Source organism: Chelonoidis abingdonii, chromosome 4, assembly GCF_003597395.2.
Source record: "Chelonoidis abingdonii isolate Lonesome George chromosome 4, CheloAbing_2.0, whole genome shotgun sequence".
Classification (NCBI taxonomy): Eukaryota; Metazoa; Chordata; order Testudines; family Testudinidae; genus Chelonoidis; species Chelonoidis abingdonii.
Window position 1 is genome coordinate 94,017,838 of NC_133772.1, and position 12,794 is coordinate 94,030,631.

Below are 12,794 nucleotides of genomic sequence, written 5' to 3' on the forward strand. Positions count from 1 at the left end.
ATATTTCACTCAGGGCTAGCTTAGGCGGCTCCCCACTCAGCTTAGTGGCTTCTGAGAATCCCTTTCCTGAGCACCTACCTCTCCCCATACAGTGCCTCGTCACCTAACTTGGGGATGTGTATTCCACTAGGTCAGTGGTTCCCAACCTTGTTCCGTCGCTTGTACAGGGAAAGCCCCTGGGAAGTCGGGCAGGTTTGTTTACCTGCTCCATCCACAGGTTCAGCCAATCGCGGCTCCCATTGGCCGCGATTCGCTGCTTCAGGCCAATGAGAGCTCCTGGAAGTGGCAGCCAGTACGTCCCTCAGCCTACGCCACTTCCAGCAGCCCCCATTGGCTTAGAGCAGTGAACTGTGGCCACTGGGAGCCGCAGTATACAAACCAGCCCAGCCCGCCAGAGGCTTTCCCTGCACAAGCAGCGGAACAAGTTTGGAACCACTGCACTTGATGACAGGGTGCCTCGGAGTTAGGCTTTCCAGTGCCAAAATTGCCATTGTGAATCTAGCCCAAAGTCCCTACACTTTTGAAAATGGGTCTTAGCCTCCTATGTCACATGTACTTTTGAACATTTTACCCACAGTCTAATGTGGAACTAGACAATCTGTGACACACAGTATATGATTATATGAAAGCTTTTTGAAAATGGAACAGTTATCACTTCAAGAATGAATGTCAAGGAACACCAACATCTGACCCACTTCTGAGCCCGTGAACTGAGATAAATGTTCAGTGATTATCATCCAAAAGATGTGCACATGCTCAATAAGAAACCAACTAGTTTTAAATCTCCCAGATTACTCCATAGCAGCAAAACACCTTCACAGAGAAATGGGCTAAAATCTTATTTCTCTTCCATTCATCTGTCAGTATTATTAAACTTCTTTGTATAGGAACTCTGATATTGGTTCTTAGAGCCATGAGATTTGCTAGATCTTTTGTCTTCTAATTACACAGAGAACCTCTTCCTGCTTTCATTGAGATCAGCAAGACTGTCACTGAATTTTTTGTGAGAAGGACTGAACCCACAGACTTGATGGTACATTTAGAGGTTGTTGGGGGGTTTTAATTAGGATTTGTACAAATGAATAATTACAAATATTATAATTACGTACATATTTCCTAGTATTATATCTATTGCAGGGGTCAGCAACATATGGCACACATGCCAAACACGGCATGCAAGCCGATTTTGAGTGGCACACTGCTGCCTGCCGCAGTCTTGGCCTCCAGCCCCACTCAGCCCCCTCGCCCACCACTCTCCCGTGCAGGGGCAGGAGGCAGAAGCTTGGTCCTGCGGCAGCCAAGCTTCCTCCAGCGTTCTGCTTTCCTGCCCCTCCTCCTCTCCTTCCCTGTGCCGATCAGCTGATGGCCCTTGCGAAGGTGGGGGAAGACTGGTAGCGTGCTCGCTGCTCTGTAGAGGAGGCAGAGAAGAGGTAGTGATGGCGCCTTGGGGAAGCGGGTGGAACAGGGCATATCCTTTCCAGCCCCCTGCCGTGAGCCTCTCAGGGCAGGGGGCTTGGAGCACCCCCATGAGCCGAGCACCCCAGCCTTCTGCCCTGGCCCCTGAACCCCCCTCACATCCAGCCTTCTGCCGTGCATCCCCACAGCCCCCATCCCTCTGCCCTGACCCCTGAACCCCCCCACATCTAGCCTTCTGCCCTGCACCCCCTACATCCCCAGCCCTCTGCCCTGACCCCTGAAAACCCCCCCCACCTGCAGCCCTCTGCCCTGACCCCCCCCCCAATCTGGGTCCCAGCTGCCACCCCTTCCAGTGGGCCTGCGCAGGCTCTGCTCGCGCTGCGGCCTAGTTGTACAGAACCCAGGTGGCAGCGGCTGAAGCTTGCGGAACGTAAGATCAGATTTACATTTAATTTTAACATGAAGCTTCTTGAACAGTTTGAAAACCTTCGTTTATTTAATACAACAAGAGTGTAGCTTTATAATATAGACTACAGAATGACCTTTCTAAACGTAATGTATTATGGCATTGCAAAACCTTGAAATTAGATGAATTAAATGAACTTCGCACCACCACTTTGAAAGGTTGTGATCCCTGATTATGCTTATACTTTTCTAGCAAGAATATATCACCTCTCTATGAAATCTCACTCATTAGTCTATTGGATGATTATCGTCCAAAATGTTAAAGTATTAAAGTCTATCTGACGAGTTCCGAGTGAGACATAATGTGCTTAATTTGCTGCTCCCTAACGTGTAAGACAGCATTTGTCAAGCTATGGGTTTATTCAAAACTTGATAAATTCCAATGTATTCAGCTTCTATCATTCGTATATTGCTATTGTTCTAAAGCACTGGTGTTGGTTTGTTCATTTTTTTTAGTTCCAAATTCATCAGTAATAGTGTATGCTTCTGTACTGGCGACTAAGTGGATCACACTTCTCTTCAATCACTGAGTAAGCCTGTCCCCGAAAAACGTAACAACATCTTTTAGATAGCGGTTTTTATATGGCAACTTTCAGTCATTGCAGTGATGATGCCACTTTTCAAGGATTTCAACCATGCGTCACCTGAGTGAAGAATAACTGTTTGGGTGACTTGACAGCGCTGAGCAGAGGTGAACTTGAAGAAGCAAAATGTAACACAAATGTAAATTTTTGTTGAGATATTGATATCACATGTTGCGGCAGCTTTCCTTGGGCAGGAGGACCAAAGACGGCTGTGATAGGCTCTTGCAGATCCACATTAGTTATCTAAGGAGGTCTAGCACTAAACAGATTTACATCCACTGGGTGATGTTTAATCATTAAATGAGGTAGCCAAGTGCATGTTTGTTTATGTAACTGGAATTGACTGTATGTGTCACATAATCCAAGTAAGAAAAAGATTCCCTCTCTCCCTATGGGTGTTTGTGTCTTCCTTATACTCGTGTCCTCTACCGAGGCCTGGGAGTTTGAGAGTCTCGATAGTGTTCTACATGAATCTTCTGGACAGGAGAGCTCTGATGTGGTTGTTCCTGGATCTGTTGAGAGCACCTCACGTTAGTATAGCCGCAGTGCTCGCTACCACCACTAGGGTACCACTTTGGCCTTACTTTCCACATACCTCTAGTTTCCTCTTTTTCAGCTTGGATACTTCTCCAGCTTCTCATATCTTCTTCCTATGTGTCTTGTCACTTGCACTGCTAATATACTTATTTCCCACCACTGTCTTCTGTCCTCTGTCTATTACCGATGTCTGTTTATTGCCAGTACTGCCGTCCGTCTATTGGAGTCCACAGAATCTTTACGCGCTATTCTTCCAACACTTCTGTGAATCTCCATCTGTCTTGGGATGGTCTACGCCATCTGGCAGATGCTCCTGAACATCAGCTCTTGGTTGTTGCTTCAGTTGTTGCTATACCGTGCATCTTTCCCTCACGTATGGTTGGCACGTCTCTGAGTCTATGCACAGTCCACAATTGTACTCTCTGTGTGGTAGACCCTGCTTCAATGGATCTGGTGCTCAGGTGTGTTCCTGTCTCTATAGATCAGTGCCTATGCTGTTTTAGTCCAACCTTTCCAGCCACTGGTGATGTCCCATTCAGCCAACTCAGCATATCTGTCGATGGTACTCCCATGCAGCGGTTGGGTTGCATGACATTTGCTGCTCTGTCTTCTCCAGTCTGCTGCTGCCTCAGATTCTTCAGCAGCATCTTTGGGGGCCATCTTACTATTTCACTCTCGGATGTTCTGAGGTTCGTCCAGGAAAGTGCTTTTGTCACAAGCCCCGCACCTTTCTTCGGCTGGTTAATAGTTCTTGTGTTGACTGGAGATGGAAACTCCGTGTCATGGGAGGGCTTCGTGTCTCACTCCGCAGTCTTCATGTCTCTCCTTGGCCATTTCACTATACCGCAGTGTATTAGGTGACATACAGGGTATTGTGTGTTGATCTGTTCTTCCTAGCTGTTCTTCGATGACCTGTCTTATCCTTGTACTTGGATTTCGGTCTTCCTTGCTCTCATTCGTTTACCATTGACTGTTGACCCAACTGTACTTGTATGTCTGTTTTGCTATGTGGCCGTGTGTTCCATCCATCAGTCTGACTACTTCCCTCCTTTTATTACCATCGTGCACACGTCTCAGTCCGTAATGCATCCGATTATCCTCACTGTAGTCCGATCTTATCTTAGAACAGCAGCGGGGACAGTGCATCACCTTGGTATATGCCGCACTTGATGGCCACTTGTGCAAGCTGCCTTGAGTTGACTTCCAGTGTTGTCTTCCATAGTCCCATTGAGTTCTTTAGCAAGGTCCTTAGTGTCCTGTTGACTTTGTATAGCGCCAGACATTCACAGATCCACGTGTGCAGCATTGAGTCATAGGCTTTCCTGTAGTCAATCCAGGCTGTGTGTATATATATACACACACGGGGGAAGTCAAAGGACCAACTGGTATATGATGGATATGACCTTAATATGCTAATTCATAGGAAAGCGGCAAATTTTATTCTAGATGTGTCCATGTTGAGCATGTAGCCTTTTCTAAAACCATATTCTGAATAGAACTAGCCTCTCAGACATTCAACTCATACAAGCTTGATTTCAGCAAACTTCTTCTGATTACTACAACAGCAGATTCTACAGACTCAAGGACCTTGTGATCTCGTCTTTTGTGACTGAAGACCTCCTCAGTGCCAACTGGCAAAGGAATTGCAAGAATATCCTGATTCTGTTATGCATATTCTGGTTCACCAAAGAATGTCATGTGCAGCTTTAAATGAAAGCTAGTAATTAATGTAGTTGTGAAATCTAAGTACAAATACTATGCAGGGAGATATGTATATATTCTGAAAATATATTTTAAAGTCTGTATGAAGGCAGAGATCAGTATAGCTCTAAATCTTGTCTTTTTCAACAGAAGGTGGTTCAGTGAAAGATATTACCTCACCCACCTTGTCTCTCTAAACAAGTTTTCGGTCAGAGAAGGGATGTTTATATACTGGTCTCTCTGTTGAAATGTAAATTAAGTATTGTCTAGTTCATATCATCTGTCTTAACTGAATACATATGAAGTATTATAAGAATTTCAGAAAGGAACTAACGAGAATAGAAACATAGTGGGAAAACAGAACCTAAACTTGAGATACACTTCAAAGGTTTGATGGACTATATTTGGGGAACAAAAATGACATCCCATCATCCTACATTATTGGATGCTTTCACTATAAATATATCTCAGTGCCAGGATATGAAGCAAGGTGCTTGTCTTGAGTTGAATCATACACGGTGTGTACACTGTTCCCGTGGAAACTGCAGACCTGGTACTTGTGTGAGTTCAGTGGGTAAGGGGCTGGACACTACTGAGAAATGCTTCAAAAGACTCTGGGACTAGAGTACAGCTAGTGTTAACTTGAAAGGTAAAGTAAGGGCTGGCACAGCCCAGAGGAGAGTGCTTGGGTGGCTAACAGGCTGGTGGTGTCAGGAAACTGACACCCAGTTAAGCATAAGCCAGTCTCCCTCTCACTGGAGGAAGGGTGGGAACAAGGTGACTCACAGTCCTGGGTACCTGAGAATCATCACAGTCTTTATATAATTTCTTTCAGGAGACTGCTTGCACACACACAGGCTTTTACTGAATTACAGTGCCAAGTCTGGGAATCCCTTTAAAATAATACTTATGAATATTCACAAAAATCAAACATCCTCATGATGAAAAGGAATTCACCCAGCAACAAAATGGAAGCTAACAAACTGCAAGCGAATATATTAGATTCTGTTTTTAAAACCTAAGGCAGGAAACCTCTCACTCTTCATTCCCTAAATGGAGAAGCTGCATTCTGCTATCTCTCAATGAAGACCTAAAGGAAAATTGTACCACCCTTCACCCTTCTATTTCCTTTCCTATCAAGGAAGATTAATTTGAGCTTTCTGTGATGCTTACTCCTATTATCAAATCCCAGGGCTGGCTCTAGCCATTTCACCACCCCAAGCACGGCGGCACGCCACAGGGGGCGCTCTGCCGCTCGCTGGTCTCGCAGCTCTGGTGGACTTCCCGCAAGCATGCCTGTGGATGCTCCACCAGAGCGGCGGGACCAGAGGACCCTCCACAGGCACGCCTGCGGGAGGTCCATCGGAGCTGCCTGCCGCCCTCCCGGCAATCAGTAGAGCGCCCCCCGCGGCATGCCGCCCCAAGCACACGCATGGCGCGCTGGGGCCTGGAGCCGGCCCTGTCAAATCCCCATCACAATCATCATAGATGGAAATTAATACGCTATCTTTCTCCAGTTATTTTATTTAGCCGTCCTGCTCACATTATGCCCTTAGGTTAGCCATTGTCTCTGAGGTTCATTGATGCCTGTTTACAAAGTATATATATCTTGCTCTTTGGGTGAGCATCCATTATTCAAATTCTACATATTTGTTTTTCCATTGCTGAGAGCTACTTTCAGAACAGGGAAGGGCTCTCTCCATGGGCAATAACCTTGTGAGAAGTATTCATATAAAACTCATTCATTCAATTCTTAATATTTTTGACATAGAAGTTTTTCATGCATTTTTCCAAAATACATCACCCCAGGACATGACATCTTCCCTAATGATGGGAGATTACCAGCATCCTGAGAAATCAGTTACAGATGAAAAATACGGTTCACAAATTTAAGTGTGTTTATTGTGAGGTGAAAGAAAAATAAAACACAAATATTAATCAAATAAATAAGTGAAAGTGGAACATCTGAGGCCCTGGTGTGAGACTTCTTTCATAAATCTGATGTGTTTGGCTGCAATGCATATTCCAAAATAACTTCTTCCCCAACCTTACTAACCTGTAACAGAGCTTTGCTTACTACTTGGTTCTTCAAATTGTCTTGTTTCCAGGTAGACCTAGGTTTTCTTTTTTATAGTTTTTTTTTAATCTTTGGATATGCAAAATATCCACCTTACCTCCTCCCTCTCCATTATTCAGTCACATTCTCTTGCCTCTGTACTAGATGCCTGTATCCTTCCTATTTGCATTACTGTGATGAGGGTGTCACGCTGTCTGGAGTGGGTCATGACCATGAGTGCCAGCATTTGGGTAGACTGTCAAAAACAGGGCAGAAAGCCCAAACTGTTTGTACATTCATAATTAGATTTCACCAACCCAGCAATAAGTGTGAACTCCTAAAGCACTATAACAATCTTACCGGACAGTCCCCTCGGGCACTCCAGTCTAACTTGCCACCCAGGACTGTGTGAAAGATGGTCACTTTGCACCAAAAATCACAATGATATTCAGGTAATTCCCAGTCCCAAAGGACCAATCACTTACCCCAAGTCATTTGTACTCATATCTCAAACCAAAGACAATGTGTGTAGCCAATCCTGGGATAAACCTAAATTAAGAAAAGAAATGAGAGTTATTTACAAGATTAAAACAGAAAACATACACACACAAGTGAGTTACAGCCTTATATTTAAACAGGTAATATAAGCTAAGCAGCATTATGTGTCCTTTAGGGCTGATCCATGCAAAGCAGCATGGGGAATTTTTACCCCTCAGAGTCCAGACAGCATAAAGAAATCTAGGCAATGTAAACATTACAGCTTATGTTGTGTGGCAAGGCACCTTCTCAGTCTCCCCAGCCTCTGCTGCTTTTAGCCCTGGTGAGACAGGCTTGGGTAATGCGGCCCCCCTTGGGACAAAGGGGAGTCTGCTCCCCGTATCTCCACCAGACCTATTTAGAGTATTCTTTTACTCCCTTGTGGGAGAGAGTACTGCCTCTCCTCCTGGTGAGATTCGCTATCTTGCTGCTCCTACACTCCTGGCAGCAGGACTCCTTCACTCTCTGCTCTCTCCCCCTTCCTTCCTCCCAGGGAAGGGTTTAAAAAGGTCTCAGGAAGCCCTAAGTTGGAATCAGCTAATACTAATTAACCTCAGGTAGCTCCCCCTCAGCTGATTCTAATTGCTACCTTGGTAACCCTTTCTCAGTTGAACCTGATTGACCTGTAGTTGCCTCCCAGTTGATAAGGAGGAGGGCCTTTTAACCCTCTGGGACTGATTCCTATCCCTCCCTTGCAGCTGTCTGTCCTGAGTTTATCACATATTCCACCTCCCCTGCTCAACACTACAGGGTTGGGCTACTTGGGTCGGCAAACAGTGTACCCTTGAAAGGCTGTCCACGTTGCCATGCTTGATTCCGGACCTACGTAGTACTCTGAAGTGGAAGGGTTGTAGCGACAGGAACCACCTTGTCACTCTCGCATTTTTCTCTTTGTTTTGGTGCATCCACTTCAGAGGGGCATGGACCGTGACAAGGGTAAACCTCCGTCCAAGTAGGTAGTAGTGAAGGCTTTCTACAGCCCACTTTATGGCCAGGAATTCCTTCTCTACTACGGCATATTTACGTTCCCTGGGCAGGAGTTTTCTACTGAGGAGCAGGACTGGGTGTTCTTCTGCTCCAACCATTTGTGAGAGAACCGCTCCCAACCCAACTTCAGAGGCATCTGTTTGCAAGATAAACTCTTTCTCCCAGTCTGGAGCTACCAGCACTGGATCGGCAGTTTGCAGATCTGCAAAAGCCTCCTCAGCCGCGCTAGACCATCTTACTATGTCCGGACCACGGGCTTTCGTTAGGTCTGTTAGCTGGCATGCCCTGGTGGCGAAGTGGGGGATGAACTGCCTGTAGTATCCAACCAGCCCCAGGAATGCTCTGACCTGTTTCTTCCGAACTGGTTGGGGCCAATTCTGTATTGCCTCTAACTTGTTGATTTGGGGCTTCACCACGCCTCTCCCCACTATATACCCAAGGTATTTGGCTTCTGCTAGCCCAGCTGCACATTTGGAGGGATTTGCAGTCAGCCCTCCTTCCTCAAGGTGTCTAGGACTGCTTCCACCTTCCCCAAGTGCGTCTCCCAATCTGGACTATGTATAATGACGTCATCAAGATAGGCAGCTGCATACTTGCCATGTGGACGCAACAGTTTGTCCATGAGCCATTGGAAAGTTGCAGGAGCCCCATGTATACCAAAAGGGAGGACAGTGTATTGATACAGTCCCTCTGGTGTTGAAAAGGCCGTCTTCTCTTTGTCGGCCTTGGCAAAGGGAATTTGCCAATAACCCTTAGTCAAGTCAAGGGTGGACAAAAATCGTGCTTTCCCCAGTCAGTCAATTAACTCATCTACCTGGGGTGTAGGGTACACATTAAATTGGGACACCTCATTCAGTTTCCGGAAGTCATTGCAAAACCTCATACTGCCATCCGGTTTAGGTACTAGGACCACGGGGCTTGACCATTGGCTATGAGACTCTTCAATGACTCCTAACTTCAACATTTTCCTGACTTCTGTCTTGATCTCTTCTCTTTTCGCCTCCGGGACACGGTATGACTTGACATTCACCTTCACTCCAGACTCTGCGAGGATGTGATGGTGAACCTCAATAGTCCTGCCTGGCTTTTCTGAGAACACGTCCTGGTTGCGTTTGATCATGTTGATCACCTCAGCTCACTGGTCAGGGGTCATTTCTGGGGATATTCCCACTTGGGCAGGCGAGTTGCTCTCGGGAGGAGGTGACCCTAGAGTGACCACATGAGCTTCTCTGTCTTGCCAAGGTTTCAACAGGTTTATATGATAGATTTGTTCCAGTTTCTGGCGTCCAGGCTGTCAGACCTTGTAATTGACTTCTCCAATGGCTTCTATTATCTCATATGGCCCCTGCCATCTGGCCAGGAGCTTGCTCTCCGCTGTGGGTATGAGCACCATTACCCGATCTCCCACCTGGAATTTTCGGATCATTGCTTGGTGATCGTAGTATGTTTGTTGGGCCCCTTGTGCCCTCTCCATGTGTTCCCGCACTATGGGGGTGACTTGGGCTACCCTGTCTTTCATCTGCAACACATGCTCGATGAGGTTTTTCCCTGGGTTCGGCTGTTCTTCCCAACTTTCCTTGACAATGTCCAGTATGCCATGTGGGTGGCAACCATATAACAGTTTGAATGGGGAGAACCCAGCTGAAGTCTGAGGTACCTCCCTTATCGCAAACATTAGGTATGGTAGCAGGGTGTCTCAGTTCTTCCCATCCCTGCTCACCACCTTTCGTATCATGTTCTTCAATGTTCTATTAAAACGCTCGACGAGGCCATCAGTCTGCGGATGATAGACTGATGTCCTTAGATTCCGTATGTGGAGCACTGAACATAGATCCTTCATTAATTTCAACATAAAGGGGGTTCCTTGATCCATCAGGATCTTTTTGGGTATTCCCACTCTAGCAAAAATTTGGATTAATTCTTTCGTTATGGTCTTAAACGTAGTGTTCCGTAGGGGAATGGCCTCGGGGTACCGGGTGGCATAATCTAGCACCAGTATGTGCTGATGGCCTCGGGCTGATTTTTCTAGTGGCCCTACTAGGTCCATACCTATTCGCTCAAAGAGGACTTCAATAATCGGCAGAGTACCAAAGGTGCCCTTAAGCGGGGTAGAGGCCCATGTAGTTGGCATTCTGGACAGGAGGCATAATATCGCTGGACTGCCGCATAGATTCCAGGCCAAAAAAACCTCTGCAGAATTCGATCCAGGGTTTTATCTACCCCTAGATGTCCCCCGAACAGATGGCTGTGGGCTAGCTCCTTCACTCCCCTCTGTTGTTTCTGTGATACTAGGAGCTGTTCCATGACATGCTCTTGGATACGGACTACGCTGTATAGCAGATCCTTCCTGATCATATAATATGACCCTGGGCCCTTGGCTCTTCCTTCCACAGGGACTCCATTAACTTCAAGTACTTCTTTGCAAATATTATTATTATATTATATATCATTGGCCTGATCCCATCCAAAATTCTCTAGTGAAGGTCCAATTTGCCCAAACTCAGGGGGTTCTATTTCCCCCTCCCCGTTGAGGGAGGTCCCTGGGGAACTGGGTCCGGCTGTTGGCTCACCGACCTCCTGTCTAGTTCCCTTGTCAATCGGGCCAACTCTTTCCCCTACGAGTATAGGATTCTGGTTCTGGGTCAGAATTCTCGTTCCCCTCCTCTTATCTGCCCTCCTTTCTCACCAAGTCTTCCTGGTCTTCCCAGGGGGCGAGAATAAATCCTGGGCAAATTCATGGAAGGCCAGGGAATTACTAACTATTGAGGTCATCCCACTGCTCTCTGGGTAGTTATCTTCTTCTGACTCCCCTCCAGAAAGTAGACTGCCAAACTCTGGGAAGTCTCAACCTTTGAGGACTGGGTAGGGGAGTTTTGGGACCACCCCCACTGTCACCTTAGTGGGGTTTCCCAGGACCTCTATTTTTACTGGAATGGTTGGGTAGTAATTGACATCCCCATGGACACAAGATATCCCTGTGCGCTTGGCCAGGGATAGTTGATCATACCCAACTAGCTTGCCCGAGACAAGCGTGACTGCACTTCCTGAGTCTACTAACACGGTGGTCTTTATACCATTAATTTTAACTGGCCTAGTATATCTATGAGGGACCATCGCTACCCCTACTAGATTTATCAGGTCACATGGCTCTTCTAGATTTCCCAGGTTGCATTGCATGGGCTCCTCTAGATTTGGGCAGTTATATGCCCTATCTCTCCACATGGATAATATCAGTATCCTGCTCGGGGCAGCCCCCTATTTTTTGGGCTGTGTGGCCTTACCCCCTGAGTCTTTCTTTCCCAGTCCCCAAGTCTCTCCGAGTACTTGGGCCGCTCTTTGGCCTCCTTCCTCCCCTCCATAGTTTGGCCTGGAGCCACAGCAACTCGGGCCTTTGGTACATAGACTTGCCTCCTATTCTGGCACCTTCCTCCCCCGGTGGTCCAAGAAAGTTCCTGCACTGCTAGGTGTCTCTCTACAAGGGCAACTAGCTCATCATAGGAGGAGGGATCATTTTGATTGACCTATCCTCATATGTCCGGCGGTAGCCCTCTTATGTACCTGTCCACAACTATGGTTTCCACGACTTCCTCCGGCAGCTGGGTCTCGGGGCGCAGCCACTTCCTGGCTAGATGGATCAGGTCAAACAGCTGGGACCTTGGGGCTTTGTTGACTCGGTATTTCCACTCATGGAACCGCTGTGCCCTTATAGCTGTCGTCATGCCAGACCTCGCCAGGATCTCTGCCTTTAGCTGGGAGTAATCTGAAGCTGCTTCTGTTGTCATATCAAAATATGCTTTCTGTGCCTCCCCACACAGAAAGGGAGCCAGGATACCAGCCCACTGGTCTTGGGGCCAGGCCTCCTGCTGGGCCGCTCTCTCTAACGCAAGGAGATATGCCGCCACATCATCATCCATTGTCATCTTCTGTAAGTAGTGGCTTGCCCGCAGGGGCCGAGTCCCATGGGGTCCATGCATTAGGGTGGTCAGGGCCTTTAGCTGGTTCACAACCTCATGCAGGGTGGCTCGATCCTGAGCCGCCTGGCTCATCAGTAGTAGATTTGTCTCCTGCTGTATTCGCACTGCCTCCTGCTGGGTAGCTATCTGCACGCTGGTAGCTTCTTGTTGGGCCGCAGTGGCCTGCACCAATGCCTTCACTACATCCTCCATTTTGTTTTAGTTTTTTGTTTCTTTGTTTGGTTTTTTTTTTTTTAAGGGGGGTTTTACCCTGCCCCGAGACTGCTTGCCACAAAGTTTCACTCACATCCCACCCCTGACACCATGTGTGGCAAGGCACCTTCTCAGTCTCCCCAGCCTCTGCTGCTTTTAGCCCTGGTGAGACAGGCTTGGGTAATGCGGCCCCCCTTGGGACAAAGGGGAAGTCTGCTCCCCGTATCTCCACCCGTCCTGTTTAGAGTATTCTTTTACTCCCTTGTGGGAGAGAGTACTGCCTCTCCTCCTGGTGAGGCTCACTGTCTTGCTGCTCCTACACTCCTGGCAGCAGGGCTCCTTCTC

The 12,794-nt window shown here is 47.2% G+C and overlaps 1 long non-coding RNA gene across 1 annotated transcript in view; it reads right to left on the minus strand.

Moving 5' to 3' along the window:
- Positions 1-12,794, minus strand: part of LOC142046657 (uncharacterized) — a 121,515-nt gene that overhangs the window by 15,410 nt on the left and 93,311 nt on the right. The window contains exon 2 of the long non-coding RNA XR_012655663.1: positions 7,245-7,308. This is a non-coding gene — a long non-coding RNA (uncharacterized LOC142046657). The remainder of the gene's footprint in view (positions 1-7,244; positions 7,309-12,794) is intronic.